Raw genomic sequence first — 18,926 nt, 5'->3', positions numbered from 1 at the left:
CCTGGGCTCCATTGTCCCAGTTTCCCACATCGCCATCTATGGGATCTTTTGGAGTATGACAGCCCTGTCCTAAAAAATCCTCCAGGAATTCACCTTGGTCAAGCATGGCCAATAGAGAGACCTGCAGGGCTGATTCCCAGTTACCTTCTGCAACTCATCTGTCTCCTACCCGTTCTGCTATGGCTCAGAGCATCAGCACTTTAGATCCATTGTCTTGTAAAGGACAGCCAAGGTCATGCTCTCACGTTTCTAAAACATGTGTGTGTGTTAACCATAAACAAACCATGCCTACATATATACAAAAAATATTTAGGCATAATAACAAGAAGCACCTGGGAAAAGTGTAGCAAGAATTTGTGTACAACTTTGAATATAATCCACTTTATGAGTTTGTTACAGGTTGTTAACAATCAATATCTTAGACCACAAAACCTACAGGAATTAAGTATGCAGGATGAAACCCAAAAAAGTACTTGACTGTTACCAAAATGATCCTATACTCTCACCAGTACCTATTACTTTTTTTAAAAGATTTATGTGAGAGGTAGAGTTATAGACAAAGACGAAGAGACAGAGAGAAAGATCTTCCATCCACTGGTTCACTCCACAATTGGCTGCAACGGCCGGGGCTGGGCCGATCTGAAGCCAGGAGCCAGAAGCTTTTTTCTGGTCTCCCATGTGAGTGCAGGGGCCCAATCACTTGGGCCATCTTCCACCACTTCCTCATGCCATTAGCAGAGAGCTGGATCAGAAGAGAGGCAGCCAGGACTCGAACCAACGCCCATAAGGGATGCCAGCACAAGAGGAAGCTTAGCCTACTATGCCACAGCACCGGCAAGTACCCACTACTTTTAGGCCCTCACATACCTGAATAAGATTTAATGTTGCCCCCTAGGTCCATGCAATCACGTTTAGAAGACAGCATTGATAATTAACATGCTTCACCTATGTCTTTTATATCTAGATATATTTTTTAAAGTTTTTTTTATTTCCATCAATAAATGAGAGAGAGATATACCTTCCAACTGCTGGTCTACTCTCCAAATGTCTGCAACAGCCAAAGCTGTTGCAAAGCCAAAACTGCACACCAGTGCATTCAAAAGCCAAGAGCCCAGAACCTAATCCAGGCCTCCCACGTGCTTGGCAAGAATCCGTCCTAGGCTCTGCGTTAGCAGGAAGCTGGAATGAGAAACAGCTGGGACTTGAACCCAGACACTCCGATATGGATTGAGGGCATCCTATACAATATCTTAACTGCTGCCTCAAAGCCCTGCCCCTAAGCGTACTTTTGTTTCCCTTCTTGTAAGGCGCAGAGTTAAAGATTGGACATGAGAAGGGGGAGGACAGAACAAAGGAGAGAAAGCAGTCTGTGATAAGTTATTGCAAAGGAGCTGAGAAGCTACTAGGAATCTGAATGTTTGTAAGAACATCTCTACTGATAATTTTTTACTGCTGGGGCGGGGGGGGCTCCAATCGAAAAGGAAACAAAGTTGCTAAGCCTTCGCTCCACAAGGCCGCTAAGCCTTTGCTCGAGTTTGCCTCACTTCCGCATCCCAGCGACTCAGCGTTTCCAACAATCCAAGATGGCCCCCGGGGGAGGTACCTAGCCTGACAGGAGACTTCCGTATTCGTGGACAGTATGTGTCCTCGGCTGTGATAGGCCCTTGAGGGCGTGCCCGGCTCGTGTCCTGCCTTACCTTTCAGCTGATTGGCTCAGTTCCCTTGTGCCCTGGACAGCCCCCTTTCTGTGTCTATAAAAGCTCTTCCCCTCCCAATAAAGTCAAGAACCCGGCTGCCTGGGCGTTGGCTGATCTCCCGGCTCTGGTGGGCTCTGGTGTGGTTCCTTTGCCGCCGACACTCCTCATCCCGCTCGGCCCCCGAGCTCCCCAGGCTGGCCCTGAGGAGCTCTGTCGGACCTGCTGCCCCGTGACGAGCAGCATACTGCAGGAGATTTTTTCTAAGACTATTGCCTTGGGGCCAGCATTGTGGCATAGTGAGTAAAACCCCCAACATTGGCATCCAATAAGCTCTGGTTCAAGACCCGGCTGCTCTACTTCTGATCCAGTTCCCCGCTGATGCACCTGGGAAACTGGTGCAGGATGGTCTCGCTCTCGCTCTCTCTGTAAATCTGCCTGTCAAATACATATGCAAATAAATATTTATTTTTAAAAAAGACTATTGCCTTGTTCAAAGGAAGGGTGGTGGATGGAGTTGGCTAGAAAAAAGGGTATATAAATATGCACATATTAATTTAGGATATCAGAGAAGAGAGCAGAGCAAGAACTCTGAAGATTCTCTCTGCCATAAAATAATTGAAAAAAAAAAACTGGTGAAAATAATAGAACTAACATTTTCTTTCTTTTTAAAGAGATATTTATTTATTTATTTATTTATTTAAAAGAGAGGGAGAGTCAAAGAGAGAGAGCCCCCCATCTGCTAATTTTTTCTCCAAATGGCTACAACGGCCAGGGCTGGGCCAAGCCAAAGCCAGGAGTGAGGAATTCATCCAGGTCTCCCACATGGGTGGCAGGAGTCCAAAGACTTGGCCAGGTGCACTAGCAGGGGATGCCAGCGTCGCTATGTCACGATGCTGACCTCTTCAAAATCAACATTTTCAAAACTCTGGACATAAAAAAAAAAAAAAAGACCTGACAGCAATCTGAGGAATATTTGTTCAATAAAAGCAGCTAAATTTGGGGCAAGCATTTAGCCTAGCAGCTAAGATGCCTGCATCCCACATTCAGTGTGTGAGTTCAGTTCCCAGCTCTGGCTCCCGACTCCAGCTTCCTGCCAATGCAAAGCATAGGAGACACTGCCTGCCAGGGTCTGTGTTAGCAGGAAGCTGGAGTCAGGAGCCAGTGTATCAAACCCAAGCATTGCAATATGGAATTCCAGAGTCTTAACTGGTTGTCTTAAAAATTAGGTCAATCACCCACCCCATAAAAATGTGTTCAAACTTTATTAAGATATTTTTTATTTGAAAGGCAGAATTAGAAAAAAGAGAGGGAGACACAGAGAGATATCTACCATCCATTGGTTTACTCCCCTGAATGACCACAAAGGCCAAGACTGGGCCAGGATGAAGCCAGGAGCCTGGAACTCCATCTAGGTCTCCCATATGGGTGGCAGGGGGCCAAGTACTTGGGCCTCCCGCCACAGCTTTCCCAGGTGCATTATCAGGGAGCTGGGTCAGAAGCGGAGCAGCCAGGGCATGAGCTGGTGCCCACATGAGATGCCAGCATCGCAGGCAGCAGCTTAACTCACTGTGCCCCAACACTGGCCTTCGTGTGTTTCAACTTAAACAGTAGCTCTTGACCTCTAGCTTTGAAAGATAAAGGCATTTGCAACCTTACATTTCCTCTGACTTCATTTCTCCACCTCTTGATGTCACGTAGCCATTGTTCGTATCTATAGAGTACAATGTAGTATTTCCATGCATGCATAAAATATATAAGATCAAGGTAATTGGCCTATCTGTCAATGACCTCATCTATATGTCATTCCTTTCTTGGGGACATTAAAAATCCTCTCTTCTAGCTATTTTGAACTATGAAATTAATCGTCACCAACCATATTTATCCTATTGTGCTAAAGAAGATTAGACGTTCTTCCTCCTATCCAACTAGGATATGAATGTATAGCACCTGTTTATGAATGTAGAGCACCTGTTCTATTTTTTAAAAAGATTTTATTTTATTTATTTGAGAGGTAGAGTTACAGAAAGAGGGAGAGACAGAAAGGTCTTCCATCTGCTGGTTCACTCCCCAGATGGCTGCAACAGCCGGAGCTGTGCTGATCCAAAGCCAAGAGTCAAGGGCTTCTTACAGGTTTCCCATGCAGGTGCAGGAGCCCAAGGACTTGAGCCGTCCTCTACTGCTTTCCCAGGCCATAGCAGAGAGCTGGATTGGAAGGAGAGCAGCCAGGACTCAAACTGGCATCCACATGGGATTCCAGTGCTGCAGATGGAGGCTTAGCCTGCTGCGACACAGCACCGGCCCAGCACCTCTTCTTTATCATTCACGTATTGGTGGACACCTAGGTTTAAATTCCATATCTTGGCTAAAGTGGATAGTGCCACAGTGAATATAAAGATGCATGAATATGAATACCCGTGTTTCCTCAACATTCCGATTTCATTTCCTTTGAATATTGAGCAAGGAAAGGGATGGCTGGACAATGTGGCAAATGTTTTTTCTGTCATTTGTTTATTGGAGAGAGAGAGAAAAACACAGACAGACAGATAGCTTCCATCTGTTGGCTCACTCCCCAGATGCCCACAATGGCTACACAACCCGGCTGGTCAAAGCCAGGAGCCAGGAACTGAGTTCAGGGCTTCCAGATGGGTGGCAGGAACCCAATGACTTGAAGCATCATTGCTGTCTCCCAGAGTGTGCATTGGCAGGAAGTTGGAGTCGGGAGCTGGAGCTGGTACTGCAATGTGGGATGTGGGTGTCTTAGCAGGCTTACGCTAAAGCTTAACCACTACGCTAAATACCCGCCCCCATGGCAGTTCTGTTGCCAGAGTTTTGAGGAATCTGCATGCTGTTTTCCATCCTGCTGGCAGTGTGTGCACACCTTGATTTTTGTTGTATTTTTCTTCTCACTGAAATTTCTCTCATTTGTATTCTGTAACCACCACTCCCATAATTGTTTTGTTCTGGTGACAATATTCTCACCCCAATGTTCCATTGGAAACCAAGCCTCATTGTGAGTTTCCGTGGGGACAAATCCTATTCAAACCCCAGCACCACATACTCAACAAAGGACTTGTGTCTAAGTACACAAAGAACCCTCAAAACAAAACAAAACAAAACAAAGACAAAATCTAACTAGAAAATTGGCAGAAGACATGAGCAGACATTTTCCAGAAAGAGACCTACAGATGGCAAATCAGCACATGAGGGGGCCGGCGCTGTGGTACATCGGGTTAAAGCCCTGGCCTGAAGCACCAGCATCCCATATGGGCGCCAGTTCAAGTCCCGGCTGCTCCACTTCCAATCCAGCTTTCTGCTGGGGCCTGGGAAAGCAGTGGAAGATGGCCCAAGTCCTTGGGCCCCTGCCCCCATGTGGGAGACCCCGAGGAAGCTCCTGGCTCCTGGTTCCTGGCTTCGGATTGGCGCAGCTCCAGCCATTGAGGCCAACTGGGGAGTGAACCAGCAGATGGAAGACCTCTCTCTCCCTCTCTCTTCCTCTCTTCTCTCTGTGTGCAACTCTGACCTTCAAATGAATAAATAAATCTCTAAAAAAATCAGCACAAGAAAGGATGTCCAAATCATCAGTCACTGGAGGAATGAATCCTAAAATCATGAGCTATTGCTGCACACAGGGCAAAATGGCTCAAAAAGCAATAATACCATATGCTGGCAAGGGTGCAGAGAAATGAAACCACTCACACAGGCACACTGATGGTGGAATGTAAAATTCCAGAGGTACAACCACTTAGTATGCAACCCAACCATTATACCCTTGAGTATTTATCCCCCAGAGAGAAAAACTTAGATCCACACAGAAACATCTACATGAATATTCATAGCTGCTTTGTTTGTGATAGTCAGACACTAGAAACCATCAAATGTCCTATATCAGGTGAACAAGGAAACTGTGGTACACCCATACCACGGAATGCGCCCCAGCATTCAAAGGGAATGAACGCTTGATGATTGCAACACAAATAGACCTCGAGGGACTTAGGCCCATCTCAAAAGTTATGTGCCTTATGATTCAACCTATACAGCATTCTTTAAATGATAAAATTATAGAGATGGAGGATACCTTCGTGGTTCCCAGAAGTTCAAGTGAGGAGAAGAGGAGGGTAGGGACAGGAGGGAGATGAGGAGGAATACAAAAGGGTAATGTGCGATGTCCTGGAGGCAGAGGAGCAGTTCTCTGTCTTGACTGTGATGCCAGGCACATGAATCCACACATGTGACAAGATTCCATGAAATTAAATGCACACAGACGAAAACATGCACAACAGATGATGTGTGAATAGTCAGTGATTGCATCAGTAGCAGTTTACTGGTTGTGATATTGTATATATATATATATATATATATATTTTTTTTTTTTTTTTTGACAGGCAGAGTGGATAGTGAGAGAGAGAGACAGAGAGAAAGGTCTTCCTTTTTACCGTTGGTTCATCCTCCAATGGCCGCCACGGCCGGCGCATCATGCTGATCCGAAGCCAGGAGCCGGGTGCTTCCCCTGGTCTCCCATGCGGGTGCAGGGCCCAAGGACTTGGGCCATCCTCCACTGCACTCCCGGGCCATAGCAGAGAGCTGGCCTGGAAGAGGGGCAACCGGGATAGAATCCGGCGCCCCAACCAGGACTAGAACCCGGTGTGCCGGTGCCGCAAGGCGGAGGATTAGCCTGTTAAGCCACGGCGCCAGGCCAGTGATATTGTATTACAGTTATATAGTTATGTTAGATGTTATCATGGGGCCGGCACTGGCACTGTGGTACAGAAGGTTAGGTCTTGGCCTGCAGTGCCAGCATCCTGTATGGACACTAGTTCAATTCTCAGCTGCTCCACTTCTGATCCAGCTTCCTGTTAGTGTGCCTGGGAAAGCAGCGGAAGATGGCCCAAGTCCTTGGGCCCCTGAACCCACATGGGAGAATTGGAAGAAGTTCCTGGCTCCTGGCTTTGGCCTGGCTCAGCTCTGGTCATTGCGGCCATTTAGAGAGTTAACCAATGGTTGAAAGATTCTCTCTCTTTCTCTCTCTCTCTCTCTCTCTCTAGCCACACCTTTCAAATAAATAAATAAATCTTTAAAAAAAGATGTTATTAGGGCAATCTGGCTGAAAGGAATGTGACATCACTCAGACTTCTGTTTTATTTCTTGTAACTGCAGGTGAACCTACAATTATCTCAAAATAAAAAGTTTAATTAAAGGAAAAAATAAAGTTATAGTTCAAAAAATGTTTTATGATGGGAGGGGCAGCATGGGGGAGGATACTGTTTTGCTTCTGTTGTCTGTTATGTAACACAGCCACATAATCAAATTTGCACATTACATGCACACACACACACACACGCACATGAGTCACAGGGGTTCCTATACAAATTGAAATGAGAAGAGAATTTCATAATTGTTCATCTGGCCATAACTAATAAGGTAATAAAGGGAACTGCAAATGAATTGGAGCAAAAAAATCTTTGCATGTTTCATAAAGCTTTCCTGTTCTAGCCTTTTCTACAATGGCCCCCTGGTGCTAAGGGAGCGATTAGTGTGCTATGAGATGTGTAATGTGACAGTTTGAGCTGCTCCCTGCATCTGCTCGTGGTGCTGGGCGGTCTTTGTGCACAGTCTGCACCCACTGAAGTGCTTTGGTTTTATTCCTTTTTTTGTCTCCTGCCTCTTAATAGAGGTTATATTGGGTAGGCGGTGGGCCCTGAGTTGAATGTACAATCACCATGGGAACTGAGGCTACAATCGGTCCCTGGGACTGCGGCCCGGGGCCCCGCATGTCTATTGTCCAAGTTCTTCTTGTGCACTTTGCTACGTTCCGAATGCTTCTGAGTTTGAGTGAGTGCGTGCCAATGTCGCTGTGTGTGTTGGTGCTTCTCTGCAGGCTGATTTGCCCCTGAGACCGAAGCGACGAACACGCAGGCCACTTTGTACAAACACCGTCACAGCCCTCAAGCTTCTGCTTTGTGCCCAGAAGTCCACTCTACTCAAGCACAGTTGGAGAAAATTCATTTCTGAAAAACTCCCACTGACCCCACACAAGCCGCCATTGTCTCTCCCACAGAAAACAAAAACCAGCACTGATGGTGATGGTGACATCTGATTTCCCATCACCCTCCCCTTCGTTCCCCCCTGGACTGCATGACCCCAAATTCTGCAGATCTTTCTGTGCCCACTGGTCCTTCTGGAGTGCTTGAATAGTGCATTCCCTCCTCTATGTGTTCATCGTTCATCCATGTAGTGTCCCTAGCTTGACACTGGGCTGATGTGTACTGAGAGTTTCTGTCCCTGGCTTCCATTCCCCCCAACAAACCATCTTGGAAATTCTGTCTGATGTAGTGGAGACCAACAGGGACTTCCAGGCAGGTGTCCTGACCAGGATGTCTTCAGCAAGTCGCCTGTTAAAGTGGAGGGGTAGGATGGGCACAGAATCTGGATCAGAACTCAGTGTGGGAAAGCTTCAATAAAGGTCTCAATGCTGATTTTCAAATACCAAATCCTCTGGGTCCCAAGACGCTGTTCTGGAGACATGTTTATAAGATTCTCCCAGAAGTACATTGAACCTGTTCTTTTTTTTTTTTTTTTAAGATTTTATCTATTTATGAACCTGTTTTTTTTTTTTTAATTTCTTTCTTTTGACAGGCAGAGTGGACAGTGAGAGAGAGAGAGACAGAGAGAAAGATCTTCCTTCCATTGGTTCACCCCCCATGGCTGCTGCGGACGGCGCACCACGTTGATCCGAAGCCAGGAGCCAGGTGCTTCTCTTGGTCTCCCATGCAGGTGCAGGGCCCAAGCACTTGGGCCATCCTCCACTGCACTCCCGGGCCACAGCAGAGAGCTGGACTGGAAGAGGAGCAACTGGGACAGAATCCGGCGCCCCGACCAGGACTAGAACCTGGTGTGCCGGCGCCGCAGGCGGAGGATTAGCCTAGTGAGCAGCGGCGCCAGCATGAACCTGTTCTTAACACCTGCTCAGCTATATGGTCTCTGGGAAAAGGACAGCAGAGCCAGAAACTGCAGGGATAATGATTTTCCAATTAACCGACTAACTTTTGGCACTGTTTTAATGTTGATTCCTTGGGAGAAAATCAAGCCGTGTCTATATGGTAACCCATTTGCCTGGGTCTCCCATGTGTACCCCTGCTTTCTTATCCCTGGCTGATTTCACCAAAGTTGGGCGGAGCACTCTAACCCTGAAGTCCAAATTTAATGGTTAAACCAAAAGCTAGCATGAAACTCTTCTATCACTGATGTCTTTGGAGCTCCACTTTGTGATAAGCAGAGACCTAAGATGACCCCCAAAGACCCCTTGCCCTTCTGTAATCCCCTCTCCAGGGAGCCTCAACCAATCAGTTGACCTTAAGTTAGTCAAACAGGAGATCCTGGGTGGATTTACCCTATCGGCTGAGCTATTTGGTGGGTGGGCTAGAGATCAGAGATTCTCCTAGCCCTGAAGGACAAGACTGCAAAGGCTCTACAGCTGCAAGAAAATGAATTCTTCCACCAATCACGTGAACTTGGGAGAAGACCCCAAGCCTGAGGTGAGACCCCAGCCTTGAGCGACACATTGATGGCAGCTTTGTGAGCCCCTGAGCCGAGGACCCATGTGCAGGCTGCTGACCAATGGAAATCATGGGAAAAGAAAAGCTTTGTTGCAAGCCAATTGGTTTGTCTTCATTTTTAAGAGACCACCAATGCACAATTGAGTAGGAGTTTGACTGACTGTTGCATAGTAGCTGTTTTCTTATTTGCCTTCAGTCTCTCTCAGGATGTTCTACCAACCAACAGGAATAAACAAACAAACAAAAACAAAAAACAAAACAGCCCTTAATGCCAGGCTCTAGAGCTGGGTTTTGCTTGCCTTTTTAAAGATCTATTTATTTATCTGAAAGGCAGTTACAGAGAGAAAAAAAGAGATCAATCATCCATCTATTGGTTCAATCCCCAAATGGCTGCAACAGTCAGGACTGGACCAATCTAAATCCAGGAGCCAGGAATTCCATCTGGGTCTCCCAAGTGGGTGGCAGGGGCCCAGGCACTTGAGTCACTTTCCACTGCTTTTTCCCAGGTGCATTAGCAGGGAGCTGGATTGGAAGTGGAACAGTTGGGACTCGAACCAGCACTCCAACATGAGATGCCAGCATCATAGGTGGCAGCTTAACTTGCTGTACCACAATGCTGGCTCCATAGCCTCTTACCTTGATTCCCCCATTGCCTGCCCAGTATACAAACTTTCCCCATCAGAGACAATTCACTATCAGACTCCGTGATTCTACCTACAAAATTTATCCTGAGCCCATCTTTTCTTTCAATCACCTTTCCACACTATCCTAAACCCCCATTGCTTATACACCAAGACAACCACCGACTAGACTCCTCTCCAGCTTCTCTCTCCCTCTGCTGACTCCATCTTGATCAGTCCAAAGTGATACTGAAACACTGGGAGGGGGCCGGCATTGTGGCACAGCAAGTTATCCCATATGGGCACTTGTTTGTGTCCTGGCTACTCCACTTCCAATTCATCTCCCTGCCGATGTCCCGAGAAAGTAGCAGAAGACGGCCCAAATGCTTGGGCCCCTGCACCTTGTGGGAGACCAGGAAGAAGCTCCTGGATCCTGAATCCTGGCTTTAGCCTGGCCCAGTCCTGGCTGTTATGGCCATCTGGGGAGCGAATCAGTGGATGGAAGATCTCTGTGTCTGTATTTTTTCAAATAAATGAATAACTTAATCATTTTTAAAAGAAAAACTATGCGGCCGGCGTCGTGGCTCAATAGGCTAATCCTCTGCCCGCAGCGCCGGCACACCGGGTTCTAGTCCCAGTCGGCGTGCCGGATTCTGTCCTGGTTGCCCCTCTTCCAGGCCAGCTCTCTGCTGTGGCCCGGGAGTGCAGTGGAGGATGGCCCAGGTCCTTGGACCCTAAACCTGCATGGGAGACCAGGAGAAGCACCTGGCTCCTGGCTTCGGATCAACGTGGTGCGCCGACCGCAGCGACCATTGGAGGGTGAACCAACGGCAAAGGAAGACCTTTCTCTCTGTCTCTCTCTCTCACTGTCCACTCTGCCTGTCAAAAAACAAAAACAAAACAAAAAAAAAAAACACAAAAAACAACTATGCAAACTCACGTTAAAAAACACTGTAAGGGGGATTGTGTCACTCCCTGCCTTAAAACTCTGCAGTGGTTTCCCACTGTCCTTAGGATAAAACCCAGAATGATCTGGGCCCTTCTCAAACTAATCTTGACCTGCCTTTCCTCAGCCTCATGATTTCCCAGCCCTGCTGGTGTGATTTCTTTTTCTTCACCTTAGGGCCTTTGCACATGCTGTTCCCTGAGCCTGTGATATTCTGCTTTGCCAAACTCCGGCTCATCCTCCAAGTCTCCTCTCAAAAATCCCTTCTTCAGAGAGACCTCCACAGAGGCTCTGTCTGTGCAGATCCCACTGGAGGCCTGACTGCCTCGCCTGCACCCAGTTAGCACCCTGAGCCACTGCAGGTGTGGCTGCTGCTCTCTGCCCACGCTTGCCCCCTTCTCTGGAGCACTCCCTTGGGCTGGTGATGGGAGCTGCCTCACTGAAAGAAGCCCGGAGCCTCATCCTGTCCCCAGAGATGGCTGCCTCAGTCACTTATCATCCAATGTGGGTCACCACCGTTCCACCCCCTTTCCTCCCTGAGTGGGACAAACCCAGGCCTGCAGTTCCAGAGCTCCCCATGGTATCAAGCTCGTCCCAGGAAGCCTCCTCTTTGCCTGATTCCTCTATCCTCACTGTCTTACGAGTTGCTCTGAGAGCACACCCTCCATGCGTCTTTGCAGTAGGATCCCCACTTCAGGCCCTGCTTCAGAAACCCCACCCTCACACACTCCCATAGAAGTACCCTTCTCCATTATGGTCTCACAGGTATCCTCTGTGCCGTCATTCCACTTCTCAGAAATAGCCACTAGGTCTGTAACCCAGTGATGAGGCTGATGGGCCCTGAGCTCCGTGAGCTGGGGACCAGATCTGTTTCATTCAACCTCTGCATCCTCACTAGCACCGTGCCCAGCATCACAGGGGGAGATCAGGAGTTGTTGAGTGGCTGGATGAACCAGTGCATTTTATTTATTTATTGTCTTTGAAAGGCAGAGAGACAGAAAGGGAGAGAGAGACAGAGATCTCCAGTTTGCTAATTCACTCCTCAAATGTGTGCAAGAGCCAGGGTTGGGCCAACCAAGGCCAGGAGTCAGGAACTCAATCTGAGTCTCCCACCTGGGCAGCAAGGGATCCAAGTACATGAACCATCATATGCTGCTTCCCGGGATGTACGTTAGCAAGCCCAAGACTGGGAGAAGAGTCAGGACACTCCAGCATGGGATGTGAATGTCCCAAGAGACAGCTTAACCATGTGCCAAATGCCTGCCCCATAGCGATTGTGTCATAATTATTCTTTGATCATGCGCAGCCACATATACAGGTATTTAAAAGCCCTACTGGATACAGGCAGCGTTTCAGTTGCTGTGGTGATAGGAGTAGATAGCAAAGAAAAATCGCTTCTGTCACGGATCTCGGTGTATACTGGGGAGAGACAGTCAGCGGACAAAGAAACAAGCCTAACAGTAACACATATAGACACTCAAGTTGCAGGACCCCTGTGGATTCCAAACTCCACAGATGTTTGAGTCCCTTCTGTAATAGCATAGTATTTGCATATGACCCACGCACATATCCTCCCATATACATTAAAGCATCTCTAGATTATTTACAATACCTAACACAACAGAAATGCTATGTTAATAGTTGCTACCCTGTATTATTCAGGGAATAATTACAAGAAAATAATCTGTACCTATCCAGTACATATGCAATTTCCCCCCATCTCTTTCTCATCCCTGGTTGCTTGAATCCCAGTGCACAGGACCAGCTGCACTCTGTAGGTGGAGTGGGCAGGGAAAGCCTCTGTAACTGGATGTCCTTCAAGTTCAATGGCTGCAGTTACAACCCAAGCCTCAGAAACAAATTAACACAGTAACAATGCTTCTCTATGTGTTTCCCAGTGGAAGCACTTCGGAAACTGGGCCTCATTAACTTGCGGTCTTGTTCCTGAGAAAAACCAGAAGGAGGAGGAAAAGGAGATGAAAATACTTGTGGCAAATGCCTTTTAAATTTACTTAAGAGAGATGAGAAAAGCAAGGCTCAGGGAGATTAGGCCACCTGCCCAGGGCACAGAAAAGGTGAAAGTCTGGCTAGAGAACCTGATCAAGGGTTTTCTGACTCTGAGGCTTACGTTTCTTTTTTCCTGTTGTATTTATTATATATTATTCTCTTGCTCTCTCTCTCTTATTACTAATCTTACCTGATCATCTTGGACTAAATATAAGTTAAAAGTTTGTTTGAGAGCGAGAGCGAGAGAGCGAGAGAGAGAGAGAAAGCTCTCATCACTGGTTCACATCCAAAATGCCTACAATGGTCAGCCAGGGTTGGGGCTGGAGCCAAAGCTCCAGTGGATGGTGGGGACCCAGTTACTTGAACCTTGAACCGTCATCTGCTACTTTCCAGGGTCTGCATTAACAGGAAGCTAGGGTCAGGAATCAGAACCAGGAATTGAATCCAGCTATTCCAATATCTGTGGGTATCTTAAAAAAAAAAGATTTTATGTATTTATTTGAGAGGCAGAGTAACTGGCAGAGAGAAGGAGAGACAGAGAGAAAGATTCATCTACTGGTTCACTCACCAAATGGTTGCACCAGCCAGAGCTGGGCTGATGCAAAGCCAGGAGCTAGGAGCTTCTTCAGGGTTTCCCACGTGGGTACAGGGGTCCAAGCACTTGGGCCATCCTCTGCTGTTGTCCCAGGCCATAATGGAGAGTTGAATTGGAAGAGGAGCAGCCAGGACATGAACCGGCACCCATATGAGATGCTGGTGCTGCAGGTGGAGGCTTAGGCTCCTACATGGTCATCTTAACCCATGTCTTAATCACTAAGCAAAATGACCACCCCAGGAATAAATTTTTAATATGTAATTATCTGTGTTTGAAAAAATGGCATAACTAGGTACAAACCTTAAACTTCTGTTAATCTTAGGAATAACTGTTACTCTACAATATTTTTTAAAGTCCTTATTCATTGAGAGGCAGAGACCTAATAGGGAGAATGCTCCCATCAGCTGGTCCACTCTACAAATATCTGTAACAGGGCTGGGCAGGAGCCAGGAACTCACTGGAATATTCACTGGGTTAAATCCCCGGCTCTGGTTCCTGACCCTAATTTCCTATTCATGCAGACCCTTGGAGGCAGCAGGTATGGCTCCTTGGATCTGCTAAAGGCAGGACTCCAACCCAGGCATTCTGATAGGGGATGCTATGGTGTTTTATTGAATGCTGATAGTGTGTTAAACATCGACTTCACCATGAGTTAAGGAAATTAATTGGAGATGATATTGTCTTTTTATTTCTGCTTGTTAACTGATGACCTAGCAAGTCAGGCACGTGAACTCAACCGTCTATTTTCTAGCTGGGACGGAGTCATCAGTGGATACTTACTTATTTAAAAATTTATTTATTTGAAAGTTTATTTATGGGACTGGTGTTGTGACACAGCAAGTTAAACTGTCATCTGAGATGCTGGCATCCCACCTGACTGCCAGTTCAAGTCCTAGCTGCTCCATTTCCAATCCAGCTCCTGGCTAATGTGCCTGAGAAGGCAGTGGAAGATGGCTCAAGTGCTTCTGTTCCTGCCACCTGTGGGAGACCCAGATGGAGTTCCTGGCTTCTGGTTTCTGCGTGGCCCAATCCCAGCCCTTGCAGCCATTTGGGGGAAGGAAGCAGTGGATGGAAGGTCTGTCTTTCTCCTTCTGTCTCTCCCTGTTTCTGTAACTCTTTCAAATAAATAAATACATCTTTTAAGTAAATAGATAATTATTTATTTGAAAGGCAGAGTGTCAGAGAAAGAAAGAGATCTTCCATCTGCTGGTTCACTCCCTCATGGCTGCAACAGCTATGGCAGTTGGAGCCAGGAACTCCCTCCAGGTCTCCCCATGGGTGGCAGGAACCAAGCTCCTGAGTCAGAGTCTGGTTTGGTGGGCCAGGAGGTGTGAGTTGCCCAAGACCTGTGGTTGCCGCCCTGTCATGCTGGCTCAAGGTACGCTGCTCTTGACATCAACACAAGCAGCTTTCCCAATCCCAGTGTCAGGCTGGTTGACGAAGGTTCTCCATTTCCGGTTTTCTCCAGGAACTCTTTTGAAACATGTCAAAATGAGTGAACCAACACCAAGTCAATCTTAGTAGTGTGATATTTTTGAATACTGACAAATGTTATTAGGAAACTTTTTCTAAAAGGATTTATTTATTTATGTTTAAAGGAACTATTTTTAAAAAATTTTTAAAAACGATTTATTTATTTATTTGAAAGTCAGAGTTACAGAGAGAAAGAAAGGCAGAGAGAGAGAGAGAGAGAGAGGTCTTCCATGTGCTGGTTCACTCCCCAATTGGCCAAAATGGCCGGAGCTGTGCTGATCCGAAGCCAGGGGCCAGGAGCTTCTTCCAGGTCTCCCATGTGGGTGTAGGGGCCCAAGGACTTGGACCATCTTTCACTGCTTTCCCAGGCCATAGCAGAGAGCTGGATCGGAAGTGGAGCAGCTGGTACTTGAACCAGCGCCCATATGGGATGATGGCACTGCAGATGGCAGCTTTACCCACTACATCACAGCACCGGCCCCAAGATTTATTTATTTATTTTTTGTTTTGTTTACTTGAAAGGCAGAGTGACAGAGAGAAAGGGAAAGGGCTGGGCCACAATGAAGCCAGGAGCCAGGAACTCCATCCGCGTCCCCCATGTGGGTGCAGGCGTTCAAGGACTCAGGCCATCTTCTGCTGCTTTCCCAGGTGCATGAGCAGGGAGCTGGATGGGAAGTGAAAGTGGAGCCCCAGGACTCGATCTGGCACCTCTGATAAGGGATGCTGGCATGGTAGGAGCAGCTTAACCCACTGCATCACAACACCAGCTCCAAGAAACTGTATCTTGTCTGTTGTCAATTTGTATCAGACAATTGGCTTTCTCACTGGTGCAACTGTTCCAGTTCATCTGATGGAATTAAATGTATGGGTTTTTCAAGGACTCCAAGAATGGCTCCTCTGTCTCCAGTCTCATATCCCTCAAACCAGTCCTTAACCCAGGAGTGCACAGGGACACTTCGCAGCCTGCCTGCAGGAAGAAATACAGTCTGGAAGGTTCTACACATGGCCCTGCCAGGCCCCTACCCCTTCCCCTGTCACTCCCCTCTTTGTTACTTGGCTCCAGTTACGCCCGGCCTCTCATCCTCAGAGGCACAGCTCTCTGCAGCCTCAGGCAACGAGGCCTTTGCTTAACCCATCTCTCCAGCCCCACAAGCCTTCTTCTCCCACCAAGCTCTGCTGGGCCTTGAAGATTCAGAGCAGGCAGCACACTCTCCAGGAAGCCAGGGGCTTCCTTCTACCCTGTGCAGGTAGCATGTTATGCTGACTTTTCAATTTTAATTTTCATTAGTTTATTTTTTAATTAGTAATACATTCATGTGATTCAGATTTCAAAAGGCTCAAAAAGGTAAACAGCACTATCTCTCCTTTTAGCTTGGCCTGGAGACAAGATTTCTGTTGCCCAGAGACAACAAATATCACCACTTTCTTAGGAAACCATTCAGAGACTGGCCAGTATATACAAGCAAATGCATACCATATATTCTTTTTCTTCCTTATTCTCCTTTCCTCTCTTCCTTCCTTCTTTTCTATCCTTCCATCCAGTCACACAAATGGTAGCATATCACATACAACAGTCCTCTCCTGTTTCATTCAACAAAATGTCTTGGGGCCGTTGCCGTGGCTCACTTGGTTAATCCTCCGCCTGTGGCGCCGGCATCCCATATGGGTGCCAGGTTCCTGACCTGGTTGCCCCTTTTCCAGTCCATCTCTCTGCTGTGGCTCAGGAGTGCAGTGGAGGATGGCCCAAGTTTTTGGGCCCTGCACCTGCATGGGAGACCAGGAGGAAGCACCTGGCTCCTGGCTTTGGATCGGTGTAGTTCTGGCCGTAGCGGCCATTTGGGGGGTGAGCCAACAGAAAAGGAAGACCTTTCTCTCTGTCGTTCTCTCTCACTGTCTAACTCTATCTGTCAAATAAATAAACTAAAAAAAAGCTTATGTGTTCCTTTTCTGTCTCAAACATCTATCAAAAATAGATTAAAAAATAAATTAAACAAAATGTCTCAAAACCTGCAGCGTGGTACAGCAGGTTAAACCTCTGCTTGCAACATGAGCATCCCATGTTCTAGCACTATTTTGAGTCCTGGCTGCTCCACTTCCCATCCAACTCCCTACTAACGTGCCTGGGAAAGCAGCAGAAGATGGCTCTGCCACCCATGTGGGAGATCCAGATGGAGTTCCTAGCTCCTAGCATCTGTCTGGCCCAGGCCCATTCGTTACAGCTTTTTGGGGAGTGAACTGGTGGATGGAAGATATCTCCCTGTATGTCTCTCTGTCTCTCATCTAGTCTTTCAAATTAGTAAATGTACTTTTTTAAAAGTCTCAGAGATTATTCCATTGCACAACATGAAGATTTTCATTTTAAATATGCAGTGATATAAGATTCTATTGAATGGATGGCCCATTATTTAACCAACTCTGAACTGATGGGCAGTGAGTTTATTCCTCTGCTTTCCTGCAATTATAAGAAATGCTGCAATGGATGACTGCCCACATGCATTTATTTCTCCATGCCATATTGTATTGAAATCATCTCCTCACCAGTCTGTCTGCTGCCTTAGGTTACAGATCCCTCAGAGAGAGGAAATGATGTTTGGTATCCCAAATTTACCTGCTTCTCATGGGCCTAGCAGGTGTGTGTGTGTGTGGGGGTGCACTTGGAGTTGGTTGGACTGAAGGTGTGGTGTCTATGCTCTGCCACTTCAGTGGGTCAGGGAATCACAGGCCTGCAGTCCTTTCTGGGTCTGTTCTCATCACTTGCTGTTTGCCCTCCTGCTCTCCCCGACTCTTCTCCACCCCTGTCTAACCTGATCCGTGCACCCAGCAGAGAGCTGAGCCTTACCAACAGTGCCACCTGGGTTCCCTGCCGCCAGTTTCCCTTGGGGACCAACCAGAGGGAGGCCCTGCCAGGGGATGGAGGGTGGGAGAAGAGGGAGATGGAGGTGCCTCTTCCTGCCTCTTCCCTGCTTCAGGGGCTGCATCTTCTGGGAAGGACTACTCAAGGTGGCCCCTGCCCCGCAGCTGCAGCTCACCCAGCACTCACAGCCCTGTTTCCTGTCCGTGAGCTTCAGGGCCAGAAGAGTACCTGCAGCACTGTTAGTCCTGGTTACTTCCCCATCCCTTTTGGGATCCCTTAACCCTGCCTATCTCCATATAACTCAGCCTGCCATTAAATTAGCTCTGCTGAGGGAGCCAGGCAGTTGGCACAGAGGTCAAGAAGCCACTCGGGACACCCATATCCCCATATCAGACTGCCTAGGTTAGAGTTCTGGCTTCACCCCAGACTCCAGCTTGCTGTGAATGCGCACCCTGGGACTCGGCAGGTGATAGCTCAAGTACTTGAGTTGCCGCTCACATGGGAGACTTGGGCCGAGTTTCCAGCTCGCAGGCATTTGCAGAATGAGTCAGTGGCTGGAAGCTTGCTTTCTCTGTCTCTCCCTCTCCATCTGTCTGCCTCTCAAATAAATTACATTTTTTCAAAGATAGCTGTGGTGAAACTCTTTGCATAAAACTCTGTTTACTGCGGGTACCCTCACTTAGGTGGCGTCCCTTCTGAGCCGTGCTGAATCTTGGTGCAGACAGAGTTTCCCAGCCCTGATTTGAAATGTAAGAAATGTGGGCTGTGCTCACTTTGGTAGCACATATTGTAAAATTGGAATGATACAGAGAAGCTTAGCACGGCTCCTGCATAAGGTTGACACGCAAATTCGTGGAGCGTTGGGGCCGGCGCTGTGGTATAGTGGGTTAAGCCTCTGCCTGCAGCACTGGAATCCCATATGGGCAGTGGTTCTTGTCCAGGCTGCTCCTCTTCCAATCCAGCTCTCTGCTAAGGCCTGGGAAAGCAGTAGAAGATGTCCCAAGTGCTTGGGCCCCTGTACCCACGTGGGAGACCCTGGGGAAGCTCCTGGCTGCTACCTTTAGATTGACTCAGCTCTGGGTGTTGTGGCCATTTGGGGAGTGAACCAGCGGATGCAAGACCTTTCTCTCTGTCTTTGTCTATAACTCTACTTCTCAAATAAATAAATTCTTTTAAAAAAT

General features: G+C 47.5%; 1 pseudogene; it reads left to right on the top strand.

The window, feature by feature from the left end:
* The first annotated feature begins 18,510 nt into the window (after nt 1-18,510).
* Nucleotides 18,511-18,607, top strand: LOC133768535 (U6 spliceosomal RNA; annotated as a pseudogene).
* The last annotated feature ends 319 nt before the right edge of the window (nt 18,608-18,926 follow it).

Source organism: Lepus europaeus, chromosome 1, assembly GCF_033115175.1.
Source record: "Lepus europaeus isolate LE1 chromosome 1, mLepTim1.pri, whole genome shotgun sequence".
NCBI classification, from domain to species: Eukaryota; Metazoa; Chordata; class Mammalia; order Lagomorpha; family Leporidae; genus Lepus; species Lepus europaeus.
The sequence above is the reverse complement of the archived record's forward strand: the minus strand, read 5'-3'. Positions and strand labels throughout refer to the sequence as shown.